The following is a 12269-nucleotide window of genomic DNA, read 5'->3' as shown; positions in this document are numbered from 1 at the left end:
GTCTTTCTTTCTTTATTTACTATTGCTGCTAAATGACGGACTGGTCACGTAATGTGAGGTTTTAATCAGGAACACAGGTTCAACAAGACCAAAGTATTAAAACTCTCTTCAATTACAGCAAGTATACAATGGCTTAGAGATAAACCCCATATTAAACTATGTCAAACAGATAGATATTAGAATAAAATCGACTGATTGAACCAAAATATCTCAATCAAAATCAGAATCCAGAATTTATGAACCGAGCTGCTGGAGGACTGGAACGTTGTACCACAAGAATTCCTTACCGATCACGTAGCCAGCCAGCATGGGAGCGCAATGCAGGGCACACAGTGCCATCCGTTTTAAGAACCATGTTCCCCCTTTTGTAAAGTCCAAGGGGCCATCACACATCGCGGCAACTTAAGTGTAATTATTCTTTAAATAAAAGTGTCATTTTTGTTGGTATCAACGCTTATTTCTTTGCATTACCTTCTGTACAGTACTGTACTATACTGTAGCAGTTCTACCCACGTGTTATATGGCAGTGACACATCAGGCGAAAGTTTCTTTCGTCCTTACGTTTTGCAAACCAGTGTAATTGTTGACCCAATTTAAAAATCTGAAATGTTGTCAGATTCTACTCCTTAATATATTTAGTTGTGCAAGAGAAATATCAGGGTTAGAAACTGTGTGTATGTCTTGAGGAACTGGAAATCACATCTGCAAAATTACCCACACCATATCCATCCAATATTTGAGAATGAGAACCCTTACTGACTTTCAGCAAATTTTACACGTAATTTTAAATATTTACAAAACTTTTTCTCGCTGATAATTCGCCCCTCTCTCACCCCCCGCCTCCGCTACGCACACAAAATGATGAGAGGGGAAATATTTATCGCTTGCTATATTTTCGCTGTTCACTTAGTAAAATTGGTCCGACCTGTGATTTTGACATGTTGCGCCACAGTAATAAATAGCAAATAGATCATTAAATTACTCTACGAAATTATTCATAACACCGTAACAATTTGCTCATCTAAAGGTAACATTACAGAAAAGTCCGACGCCGATTATCTCTGAAAATGGAAATAAAAACTTTTGTGCCGCAATATTTCAAAAAGAAAAGCATTGTTTTTTCTGTTTTTAGTCTGATAGTTGAGGCTGTTATCGAGATTTTCTTAGGTTATGCTGATCTAGTCATCTCTATGTAACTATTACTTCCAACATTCTCTATAACTCCACAATATGGTCGGCCGCGGTGGTCTCGCGGTTCTAGGCGCGCAGTCCGGAACCGCGCGACTGCTACGGTCGCAGGTTCGAATCCTGCCTCGGGCATGGATGTGTGTGATGTCCTTAGGTTAGTTAGGTTTAAGTAGTTCTAACTTCTAGGGGACTGATGACCACAGCTGTTAAGTCCCATAGTGCTCGGACCCATTTGAACCATCCACAATATGTTTTTACATATTCTACCCCTACAAATTTTCCCATCTAATATTCCTTCCAACGTCAGGTTAACTTCTCCAACATGTCGTAGCAAGTATTCCATTAGCATATCTGGTCTTCTGGTAGGGGTCTTTTTCAGTACTCTTTCATTTCATACATCGGCTCACCTACGTTTTCCGCTACGGTCGCAGGTTCGAATCCTGCCTCAGGCATGGATGTATGTGATGTCCTTAGGTTAGTTAGGTTTAAGTAGTTCTAAGTTCTAGGGGACTGATGACCTCAGAAGTTAAGTCCCATAGTGATCAGAGCCATTTGAACCATTTGAACCTACGTTTTACCATTCTTCGACAGCACCCCATTTCAAATATTTTCAGTATCCTCTTCTCCTTATTTCCAGTTTCCCATTTTCACTTGCGTACAGTACTTTGCTGAAGATGTACACATTCAAGAATGTCCCTCCCACTTCCATATAAATACCAGATACCTGTAGAGCTCTTTAAATGAAGAAAGTTTTCTGCACTTCCGTCCATCTAATATTTGTCTTGCGTCGGCCATCATGGGCAATCTTACTTCCTATACAGGGTGTTACAAGAAGGTACGGTCAAACTTTCAGGAAACATTCCTCACACACAAATAAAGAAAAGATGTTATGTGGACATGTATCCGGAAACGCTTAATTTCCATGTTAGAGATCATTTTACCGCCAAGCTGGCCCAATTGAACGATGGTAATGTTGACTTCGGTGCTTGTGTTTGACATGCGACTCATTGCTCTACAGTACTAGCATCAAGCACGTCAGTAGGTAGCATCAACAGGTTAGTGCTCATCACGAACGTGGTTTTGCAGTCAGTGCAATGTTTACAAATGCGGAGTTGGCAGATGCCCATTTGATGTATGGATTAGCACGGGCAATAGCCGTGGCGCGGTACGTTTGTATCGAGACAGATTTCCAGAACGAAGGTGTCCCGACAAGAAGACGTTCGAAGCAATTGATCGGCGTCTTAGGGAGCACGGAACATTCCAGCCTATGACTCGCGATTGGGGAAGACCTAGAACGACGAGGACACCTGCAATGGACGAGGCAATTCTTCGTGCAGTTGACGATAACCCTAATGTCAGCGTCAGAGAAGTTGCTGATGTACAAGGTAACGTTGACCACGTCACTGTATGGAGAGTGCTACGGGAGAACCAGTTGTTTCTGTACCATGTACAGCGTGTGCAGCCACTATCAGCAGCTGATTGGCCTCCACGGGTACACTTCTGCGAATGGTTCATCCAACAATGTGTCAATCCTCATTTCAGTACAAATGTTCTCTTTACGGATGAGGCTTCATTCCAACGTGATCAAATTGTAAATTTTCACAATCAACATGTGTGGGCTGACGAGAATCCGCACGCAATTGTGCAATCACGTCATCAACACAGATTTTCTGTGAACGTTTGGGCAGGCATTGTTGGTGATGTCTTCATTGGGCCCCATGTTCTTCCACCTACGCTCAACGGAGCACGTTATCGTGATTTTATACGTGATACTCTACCCGTGCTGCTAGAACATATGCCTTTACAAGTACGACACAACATGTGGTTCATACACGATGGAGCTCCTGCACATTTCAGTCGAAGTGTTCGTACGCTTCTCAACAACAGGTTCGGTGACCGATGGATCGGTAGAGGCGGACCAATTCCATGGCCTCCACGCTCTCCTGACCTCAACCCTCTTGACTTTAATTTATGGGGGCATTTGAAAGCTCTTGTCTACGCAACCCCGGTACCAAATGTAGAGACTCTTCGTGCTCGTATTGTGGACGGCTGTGATACAATACGCCATTCTCCATGGATGGATCAGGGCATCAGGAATTCCATGCGACGGAGGGTGGATGCATGTATCCTTGCTAACGGAGGACATTTTGAACATTTCCTGTAACAAAGTGTTTGAAGTCAAGCTGGTACGTTCTGTTGCTGTGTGTTTCCATTCCATGATTAATGTGATTTGAAAAGAAGTAATAAAAAGAGCTCTTACATGGAAAGTAAGGGTTTCCGGACACATGTCCACATAACATATTTTCTTTCTTTGTGTGTGAGGAATGTTTTCTGAAAGTTTGGCCGTACCTTTTTGTAACACCCTGTATATGAGAATTCTTCCACTATTTCCACTGTTGTGTCCTTTCGGTTTCGATATTAAACAAGTCGTTATTGCCCTTTTTGCTACCATCGATCCTACGTCTTTGTCCTTGTTATCCTTAAGCGATATTTCGTGCCATGTACTCGCATGTTACCCATTCCTTTAAACATGTCTTTATGGCCTTCATACATTCGGTCAGAAAGGTACGGCGTCGGTTAACTTCGAACTTCTACTCCACTTCTGTAGTTTTCTTTCAATTCCTATAGTTGAAAGCAGTGGGGAAAGTTGCAACCCTGCCTTACTCCTTGGCAGGTTCGTGTATTATGCTGAAATAACAAAAGCCATGGGATAGCGGTATGCACATAGACAGATGGCGGTAATATCACGTAAACATTGTATAAAATGGCAGTGCATTGGCAGAGCTGTCATTTGTACTCAGGCGATTCACGTGAAAAAATTTCCGACGTGATTATGGCCGCGCAACTGGAATTAACAGACACTGAACGCGGAATGATAGTTGAAGCTAGATACACAGAAGGGGAATTTTTAGGGAATTCGATGTTCCAAGAACCACGGCGTGAAGAGTGTGTCGAGAATATCAGATTTCAAGCGTTACCTCCCACCACGGAGAACGCAGTGTCTGGTGGCCTTTACTTAACGACTGAGAGCAGCGGCGTCTGTGTAGAGGTGTCAGTGCTAACAGACAAGCAACACCGCGTGAAGTGCCGGCCGCGGTGGCCGTGCGGTTCTAGGCGCTCCAGTCCCGAGCCGCGCTGCTCCTACGGTCGCAGGTTCGAATCCTGCCTCGGGCATGGGTGTGTGTGATGTCTTTAGGTTAGTTAGGTTTAAGTAGTTCTAAGTTCTAGGGGACTGATGACCACAGCAGTTGAGTCCCATAGTGCTCAGAGCCATTTGAACCGCGTGAAGTAACACCAGAAATCGATGTGGGACGTACAGCTAACGAATCCATTAGGACATTGTGGCGAAATTTAGTGTTAATGGGCCATGGCAACAAACAGCTGTTTTGCTAACAGCTCGACATCGCCCGCAGCACCTCTTCTCGGTTCGCAACCATATGAGCTGGACCAGTTGGAGCCTAGACGACTGTAAAATGGTGGCCTGGCCAGATGAGTCCCGATTTCAACTGGTAAGAGCTGATGGTAGGATCTGAGTGCGCGGCCGACCACACGAAGCCATGATCCCGAGTTGTCAGAAAGGCACTGTGCAAGCTGGTGGTGGTTCCATAATAGTGTGGTCTGTGGTTGCATGAAATGGAGTAGGTCATCTGGTCGCAATGAACCAATCAGTGACTGGAAATGGTTATGTTCGGCTACTTGGAGACCATTTGCAATCATTCATGGACTTCATACGCCCAAACAATTATGGAATTTTTATGGATGACAATGCGCCATGTCACAGGGACACAGTTGCTCGCAATTGGTTTGAAGAACATTTAGGACCGTTCGGGAGCCCAACATGAATGGCATTGAACATTTATGCGACATAACCGAGAGGTCATTTCATGTACAAAATCTTGCACCGGCTCCAGTTCGCAATTGTCGACGGCTGTAGAGTCAGCATGGCTCAATATTTCTGCGAGAGGCTTCCAACAACTTATTGAGTCCATGCCACGTCGAGTTGATACAGTACGTCGGGCAAAAGGACATTAGGAGGTATTCCATGACTTTTGTCTTCTCATTGTACTTGACCTATCACTATCTCTAATGACCACGTTGTCGCCGAGACATTAAACCCTAATCTTCCTCTTTTTTTTTATCCAAAAGTTTTACTGCTCCACCTAGGGATTTGTGGATTATCTAATCATTACACGTTTTTCCATTGTGGAAGAGTTAAATCTTTCACACTAATTTGCGCATGTTCATTTCTGCGGGTGGTTTTTGAATGAAGAGATGTAGGTACACTTGTATCCATAGTTTTCGTTTCTTCTAATGAAGCCTGATACAGCTTGTCCGGTATATGGACTCGCATCACGTCAGCGCCAAGAAAATCTCACCAGTACATTGAACGACTGTTGTATAAACTTTAGATCGGCGTTTAGTACGCAGTTTCGGCTAGTTTTATTTTTTCGATCCACTACTTGTGGAGACGGTAAGAGCAGCTCCATTAGGCATACATTATTCCCGCTGACAGGTCGATTTTCAAATAAAGCAGGTAAAAGGCCGACTGGAGACGGGCTATCCGTAAAATGGCCGATTGTGACTCAGAATGGGTAGGTGAGCAGAGGTTATAAGGCGCACTGAAGTGAAGTCGGGAGTTTGGCGTATTAGCTGCGAAGGTGGTGTCCGGCGAGCGGCTGTAGCTATGGCAACGCGCGCCGGCCGCGCCACACCAGAGGTCATCCGAGGTCAGGCACCAGACGCATTGATCTGCCGCGGCTGCGGCTGTGGCTGCCGCTCCCCGGGGCGTCGAACCGAGCGGCGAGACGGCGCGTCCGGCGTATCCTCCTCCGTGCCGCCCCAACGTGCTCTCGTATGGCCCTCCGCCGTGGAAAATCTGTGGGCGCTGCTCTATGTTTGTGTGCTGTGACGTGTGTGCCGATGACTTGCTCACCCCTATTCTGGCAGTTCTCCGTAATCAATAAACAATGAATAAAGATGCATAGTTAGGCAAATAAATCAAATCCTATTTAAGTTTTGTTGGGTCGTAATAAAGGCTTTTCTATCGGATTATTGTTTCAACTAGAACCAAGCAACTACAGCTGTAACAAACAAGATCAGTACTACTAAAACTAAAGACTGGTCCTATGTTCATAACATCTTTGGGACGTTAGCTCGCAATTGGGAGCTCGTCCGGGATCAACCGAAAGATGTTCGGGCTCACATGCTGTTGCTCTTCGTCGAAATGTCTTGGCTCAAACTTGTCTAGGGGTTGAACCGCACGTGTCGCGATTACACGCCCTAAATTAGACACTTGTGACCTTTTGGTTAAATTGTCTGACTGATGGCAAGTTTGCGAAATTGTATGAAACATACAAAGTTAATATAACATATAATAACAGTAATAATAATATCGAGAACTAAATCAACGACCCATAAATTATGTAGGCCACAAAGTTGCGATTTGGTTCAAATAATGCTTATTCAGAAAGAAAACTAATAGCGAAAGTGCTTGTATTTAGTGTTACTGTTACACTCGAGCACATATTCATTGGATACATTTCGATCATTCAGAATCTCATCGCGAAATACAAGTCCAATACTCCACCCCGTTATCTACACGAAAAGTTAGAATTCACACAAGGCGCGCGGCTGCTCACCGCTCAGAGAAAAAGTCTCGCGATACCACACAACGCAAAATTTTCTAAGTCGTATCACTTCCTAGCCACCTAAACGATTGTCCGCTTTCGCGTCTCAATCCGAACTGTACCCTTTGGTGTCTGGACCAGAACTGTCCACTTTGGTGTCTCTAGCCAAACTGTCCGCTTTCGCGTCTGCACCAGCACTGTCCCTCTGCCCGTCTCCGGCCGCTTCTCCCGCGTGTCGAACATCGTCTCTCAACTTACTAGTGCAGTTCCCTTCCCTGAAGCCGTCCACCTGATTGGCTATGGCTTATTCTACATTATTTTACATTTTAACATATTTAAATAATCAAAGCTTGACCACTTCCACGTTCTATATAAAGTAACAATAATATCCATTACACAATAAACTTTAAATTCTTTTACACAAAACCAATACAATTTCCTTCTTAGCTTTGGATGTCGCGGCCAGTAGCCTTATACCAATGTGCTTTCTGATAAATATATAAAGAAAAAAAGTAACTACTATGTACTAAACTTTACAACAAATATTCTATTACCTAATGATTCAATAAGGCATCATGCTGTCATCGTTCAAAGTGTTTTGTGTGGAGGAAATGATAAGCTGATTCTTAACTGTAAGTACTGATAATTTAAATTTACTGTATCTTTTAAACAAATAAAGTTACCGAGTTGATATTTACAACATTTGTCATTTTAATGATGCACTTTTATATGAAATGTCGATCGTTAAGATTGACCAAAGCGTTCAGATTTTAGTGTTCAGGTCTTCGTGACAATACTTGTTAATTTCACTTTAACAGTAAATAATAAACTATTATAGATATGGTCAATATTCAAGTTTTATTGGGATCACCGTAAAAATCTAAGAAAGATGGTTGATTAAAATTACAGTGGTTTCATTCCTTGAGTTACAACATAATTAAATAGTTTTCATAAATGTTTCCCTTTGTTTCCGATCTTAGGTCCGCCATATTTAACACTGGTACGCCTCCCCTGCCACAAACAGCCCCTATGGGTTTTCCCTGTGACGTAGGTTGCCGTGTCTCACTCGAACACTACAACGCTTAGGCCTGATCAGCGTGGCCTCATTCAACACAATAGACGCCTGTGCATTTCCCCATCTCGTGGCGAATCTGCGCTCTTTGTGGCACACAGTCCTGGACGACAGAATTCGTTTCACAATTACTGGAAGGCTGTCTCTTTCAGCCATATATTTAAATGAGAGCGAAATGCTCGATAACTCACAAGCTTCTGCTACCTTTGCATTACAGTGGGCAATGCTGGTTACGACAGGATGGCGTGGTGGTGGAGCGACGACCGGCATCCATGGAATAGGCAGGCTCACCCAGCAACCCCGCCCTAGGTGTTGAGCACGGGGCCCCATAGGCTAGGGGACGGCTGTGCCAAGCCGGCCACATCTCACTGCAGTTGGTGGGCCGTGTGGAGGTAGCAGAGGGCTGACTGCCAGGAGCTCAGTCAGTCAACGGATGGCGGTTTGCTTCCCGTGCAGCGATTAGTAGCATCTACATCTACATTTACGTGATTACTCTGCTATTCACAATAAAGTGCCTGGCAGAGGGTTCAATGAACCACCTTCAAACTGTCACTCTACCGTTCCACTCTCGAACGGTGCGGGAAAAACGAGCTCTTAAAATTTTCCGTGCGAGCCCTGATTTCTCCAATTTTATCGTAATGATCATTTCTCCCTATGTAGGTGGGTGCCAACAGAATGTTTTCGCAATTGGAGGAGAAAACTGGTGATTGAAATTTCATGAGAAGACCTCGTCGCAACGAAAAACGTCTTTGTTTTAATGATTGCCAGTCCAATTCACGTATCATGTCTGTTGCACTATCTCCCCTATTTCGCGATAATACAAAATGAGCTGTCCGTCTTTGAACTTTTTAGATGTCATCCTTCAGCCCCACATGATGCGGATCCCACACCGCGCCGCAATACTCCAGGACAGGACGGTCAAGCGTGGTGTCTCTTTAGTAGACCAGTTGCACCTTGTAAGTATTCTGCCAGTGAATCTCAGTCTTCGGTTTCGAAGGTTTAAACCTCCATCATCGGGTGGATTTACATTAGTTAGTATGACATTTGTGCGTGTGTTGTGTTACGATTTTTTGGAGGAACTTGTGGCACTGCCTAGTGGCACATCTTGTTGTTTCATTTAATGTCAATAATAGTCACGGTAAAGCCTAACCTAAAAATGTTCACATTTAAAGGTAATCACTAAGTATTTAGTTGAATTACAGCCTTCAGATTTGTGTGACTTAACACTTAATCGAAACTTAGCGGATTTCTCTTAGTACTCATGGGAATAACTTCACACTTTTCTTTATTCAGGGTCATTTGGGACTTTTCGCATCATACAGATATTTTATCTAAATAATTTTGCAATTCGTTATGGTCATCTGATGACTTTGAAAGACGGTAAATCACAGCATCATCTGCAACAATCCAAGATGGCTACTCAGATTGTCTCCTATGTCGTTAACATAGATCAGGACCTATAACATCTCCTTGGGGAACGCCGTGTATTACTTCTGTTTTACTCGATGACTTTCCCTCTATTACCACGAACTGTGACCTTTCTGACAGGAAATCACGAACTGAACTGAGGCGATATTCCATAGGCACGCAGTTTGGTTGGAAGATGCTTGTAAGGAACGGTGTCGAAAGCCTTCTAGAAATCTGAAAATATGGAACCACTTTGACATCCCCTGTCGATAGCACTCATTACTTCATGAGTATAAAGAGCTAGTTGTGCTTCACAAGAACGATATTTTTTGAATTCGTGCTAGTTATGTTCCAAAACCCTACCGCAAATCGACGTTAGTGATATGGGCCTATAATTCGGCGGATTACTCCTATTTCCCTTTTTGGGTATTGGTGTGACTTGAGCAATTTTCCTAAGGTATGGATCTTTCTATAAGCAAGCGGTTGTATATAATCGCTAAATATGGAGCTATTGTATCGGCATACTCTGAAACGAACGTGACCGGTATACAATCTGGACCAGGGGTCCTACCTTTATTAAATGATTTAAGCTGTTCGCGACACCGAGGATATCTACTAATATGTTTCTCATCTTGGCAGTTGTTCTTGATTGGAATTCAGGAATATTTACTTCGTCTTCTTTGGTGAAGGAGTTTCGGAAAACCGTGTTTAATAACTCTGCTTTTGTGGCACTGTCTAATCACCGACCTCACCGTTGTTATCGCGCAGTGAAGGTATTGATTGTGTCTTGCCACTGGAGTGCTTTATGTATGACTAGAATCTCTTTGTGTTTTCTGCCAGATTCCGAGACAGAGTTTCGTTGTGGAAATTATTAAAAGCATCTCGCATTGAAGCACGCGCTATAATTCGAACTTCTGCAAAACTTTTCCAATGTTGGGGATTTTGTGTTCTTTTAAATTCCGCATTCTTTTTTCGTTGCTTCTGCACCAGCGATCTGCACCGTTCTGTGTACCACGGCGGATCAGTACCATTTATGTGATACATATCTCTCAATTGCCATCGATACTATCTCTTTGAAATCATTCCACACCTTTTCTACGCTTTCATTATCAGATCGGAAGGAGTGGAGACTGTCTCTTAAAATGGTGTTAAGAGCATTTTCATCAGCTTCCTTAAATAGATGTACTTTGAGTTTCTTTTTGATCGTTGTGGTTGTTACAGCATTCAACCTAGCAGCAACTCCCTAGTCGTCGTTAATCCCTGTATCCGTCATGATACTCCCTATTTGTCCAGAATTGTTTGTTGCTAAGAAGTCAAGCATACTTTCGTAGCCATTTTTGCTCCCAGTGGGCTCATTAGCTAATCGTTCAAAATAATTTTCTGAGAAAGCATTTAGTACAATTTCGGATGACGTTTTATGCCTGCCGCCGGCTTTGAACGTATAAGTTTTGCAGCATATAGAGGGTAGATTGAAGTCACCACCGACTATAATTGTATGAGTGGGGTACTTATTTGAACTGTTCAGCAACTATATCTCCTGAGTCTGGGTGTCGGTAAAACCCAATTAATAGGGTAGCCCGATTGTCACGTATAACCTCTACCCATACGATTCCGCAGGAACATCAATTTCACCGTAGGGTAAACTACTTCTGACAGCAATAAATACTCCACCAACAACTGTATTTAATCTAGCCTTTCTGAACACTGTTAGGTCGTTTGAAAAAAATTCGGCTGAACTTGTTTCCGGCTTTAGCCAGCTTTACGTACCTATAACTATTTGATCTTCAGTGCTTTCTATTAGGGCTTGGAGCTCTGGTTGTTTTCCCAACACAGCTGCGACAATTTACGACTACAATACCGATCGTTTCTACAATTACCTTACTGTGTTTTACCTGCCCCTTCTTAAACCGACGCCCTTTCTGTGGTTCCCTGAGACCCTCTAACCTAAGAAACCGCCCAGTCCCTTCCACACAGCCCCCGATACCCGTGCAGGGGCTTCCTCTGTGCAGTGAACTCCTGACCTATTAAGCGCATCTCGGAAATCCACCACCCGATGGCGCAAGTCAAGGAATCTCCAGCCTACACGATCACAGAACCATCTGAGCCCCTGATTCAGACTCTCCACTCGGTTCTGCACCAAAGGATCACAGTCGTTTTTATCGACGATGCTGCTGATAGTGAGCTCCGCCTTAATCTCGCAAGCAAGACTGGCAGTCTTTACCATCTTCGCCAGCCGTCCGAAACCAGAGAGAATCTCCTCCGATCCAAAGGGACATGAGTCATCACCTGCAGTTGGCTGCACCCTGTACTCTTTATTGGATCCGGAAGCACCCTTTCCACGTCTGGAATGACTCATCCCGGTGTGCACATAGAGTGCACCTAATTGGCAGCAATGTTTCTAAGGGGACCAATTACGCGCCTAACGTTGGAGCTCCCAAGTACCCGCAAACCCAGCCTCTGTGAATGCCCAGATCTTACGGGCGGAGAAGCTTCCTCTGGGACATGGTAGACGACTGAATCCGGCTTAGAGACTTCGTCAGTCCCAGATAGCGTCCGAAACCTGTTCGTCAAACGAACCGGGAAGGCTCTACGATCGGCCACTCGGAAAGTCTTTCGCTGCCTGCCAGACTTTTGAATGATGTCCCACTCGACTACGGGTGAGGGGTCAACCTCAGTGCAGGCAGTAACCGGGACGGCCACAGCAGTGGATCGGGGAACACGTTCCTCGCATCTGACGCCCCACATTGGTGCCCCTTGGCAGCAGCTGGAGCTGTGAGCGAAGGGTCACCTATTCGGATAACATTTGTACACTGCAGTCAGAGTTCGTATCCATTACTGAAAACGCTCCTGTTTGAAGCTCGTAAAAATATGTAACAAACGAACGGTATACTTGGGTTATTACCAGCAGGAACTCGAGGTGCTCTGTCACTGACGGTCTAACTGACACTGCTACACTAACCAAAACAAACAAAAGC

At 44.1% G+C, this 12269-nt stretch overlaps 1 protein-coding gene across 1 annotated transcript in view; it reads right to left on the bottom strand.

Annotated features, from left to right (window-relative positions):
• LOC124712327 overlaps positions 1–12269 on the bottom strand; it is a 1282739-nt gene that overhangs the window by 1156000 nt on the left and 114470 nt on the right. The window lies entirely within an intron of this gene.

This window comes from Schistocerca piceifrons, chromosome 8, assembly GCF_021461385.2.
Source record: "Schistocerca piceifrons isolate TAMUIC-IGC-003096 chromosome 8, iqSchPice1.1, whole genome shotgun sequence".
In the NCBI taxonomy this organism is placed as follows: domain Eukaryota; kingdom Metazoa; phylum Arthropoda; class Insecta; order Orthoptera; family Acrididae; genus Schistocerca; species Schistocerca piceifrons.
This window is presented reverse-complemented; position numbering and strand designations above follow the sequence as displayed.